The sequence below is a fragment of the Cebus imitator genome, unplaced genomic scaffold (assembly GCF_001604975.1).
Source record: "Cebus imitator isolate Cc_AM_T3 unplaced genomic scaffold, Cebus_imitator-1.0 Scaffold197, whole genome shotgun sequence".
In the NCBI taxonomy this organism is placed as follows: domain Eukaryota; kingdom Metazoa; phylum Chordata; class Mammalia; order Primates; family Cebidae; genus Cebus; species Cebus imitator.
The window spans coordinates 2,051,816-2,054,188 of NW_016107512.1; positions in this window are offsets into that span (position 1 = coordinate 2,051,816).

The following is a 2,373-nucleotide window of genomic DNA, read 5'->3' on the forward strand; positions in this document are numbered from 1 at the left end:
AAAAAAAAAAAAAAAAAAAAAAAATTTTAACAAAGTTGTTACGAGAGACAAAGAAAGTCATCATATATTGATAAAAGGGTCAATTTATCAAGAAGATATAACAACTATAAACATACATGGATCAGACAACAGAAGCCCAATATATATGTAGCAAGCATTGACAGAACTGAAGGGAGAGAAATATGGCTGTCCTTCTGAATATGCAGGGGATTTGTTCCAGGAACCCTGTTGGATTACAAACTCTGCAAGTACTCAGATCCCTTATAGGAAGTGGTGTACTATTTGCATATAACCTACACACATCCTCCTATACACTTTAAATAATCTCTAGATTACTTATAATGCCTAATAAAATGTAAATGGTATGTAAATAGTTGGTATACTACAATTGGTTTTATTTGTATTTTTTAATGTTGTATTCTTTTAATTTTAATTTTTTCACAAATATTTTTGATCCATGGTTGGTTGAATCTGCGGATGTGGAATCCCTGGTTATGGAGAGCTGACCATAGACAGTTCTACAATAATAGTTGAAGACTCTAGTACTGTAATTCAATAGTAAATAGAACATCTAGACAGAAGTTTGATAAGATGACAGAAGACTTTAACAACACTAAACCAAGTAGATCTAACAGACATATAAAACATTTTACCCAACAATAGCAGAATGTGGACTCTTTTCAAGTGTATGAACATTCTCCAGGACAGATTATGTGTTAGGCCATAAAGTAAGTGTGGCTACAAAACAATACCTTAGAAAATACCTAAATCACACAAGTGTCTTCACCAACCACAATGCAGTGAAGCTAGAAATCAATAATGAGGAAAACTGAGAAGTTCACAAGCATATAGAAATTAAACAACACATTTTTTTTTTTTTTTTGAGACAAGGTCTTGCTCTGTCACTCAGGCTGGAGTGTGGCAGCATAATCATAGCTCACTGAACCCTCAACTCCTGGGATCAAGCGATCCTCCCACCTCAGCCTCCTGAGTAGCTAGAACTACAGGCTCAAGTCACCACAGCCAGCTTTTTTAATTTTTATTTTTACTTATTTATTTTTGAGATGGAGTCTTGCTCTGTCATCCAGGCTGGAGTGTAGTGGCGTGATCTGGGCTCACTGACCTCCACCTCCCAGGTTCCAGCGATTCTCCTGCCTCAGTCTCCTGAGTAGCTGGGACTACAAGTGCATGCCCTCATGCCTGGCTAATTTTTCTATGTATTTTTTTTAGTAGAGATGGGGTTTTACTATGTTGGCCAGGCTGGTCTCGAACTCCTGATCTTGTGATCCACCAACTTTGGCCTCCCAAAGCACTGGGATTACAGGGTTGAGCCACAGCACCCAGCCTATTTTTATTTTTTGGTAGAGGTAGAGTTTTGCTTTGTTGTCTGAGCTGATCTCAAACTCCTGGCCTCAAGCAATCCTCCCACCACAGCCTCCCAAAATGCTGGGATTACAGTCTATAAACTTGAGCCACTGCACCCGGATAAACAATATATTCTTAAAAAACTGATGAGTCAAAGAAGAACTCACAAAGGAAAGTATAAAACATTTTGAGATGAATAAAAACAAAACAACACTTCAAAACTTATGGGATGCTGCTAAAACTGTGCCAAGACAGAAATTATAGCTGTAAACACTTACTTTACTAAAAGATTTCCAATCTGGCTAGGTGTGGTGGCTCACGCCTGTAATCCCAGCACTTTGGGAGGCCAAGGCGAGTGGATCACCTGAGGTCAGGAGTTTGAGAAAATCCTGGCCAACATGGTAAAACCTCATCTCTACTAAAAATACAAAAATTAGCTGGATGTGGTGGCGCGTGCCTGTAGTCACAGCTACTCAGGAGGCTGAGGCATGAGAATCCCTTGAACCCAGGAGGTGAGGTTGCAGCAAGCTGAGACTGTGCCTCTGCATTCCAGCCAGGGTAAAACTCTGTCTCAAAAAAAAAAAAAAAGTCGCCAATCAACAATCAAACATTACACCTTGAGGAACTGAAAAACGAAATGTAAATTAAATGAGAAGCTAGCAGGAGGAAGGAAACAGAAACAATGAGAGCATAGATAAAGGAAATAAATAATAGAAAAATACAAAGGCGAGGCGCAGTGGCTTATGCCTGTAAAGCCAGGACTTTAGGAGCCGAGATGGGCAGATCACCTGAAGTCAGAAGTTTGAGACTAGCCTGGCCAACATGGACCATCTCTACTAAAAATACAAAAAATAAGCCAGGCGTGGTGGCCAGCACCTGTAATCCCAGCTACTCAGGAGGCGGAGGCAGGAGAATCGCTTGAACCTGGAGGGCGGAGGTTGCAGTGAGCCGAGATTGTACCACTGCACTCCAGCCTGGGTGACAGAGTGAGACTCCATCTCTTTAAGA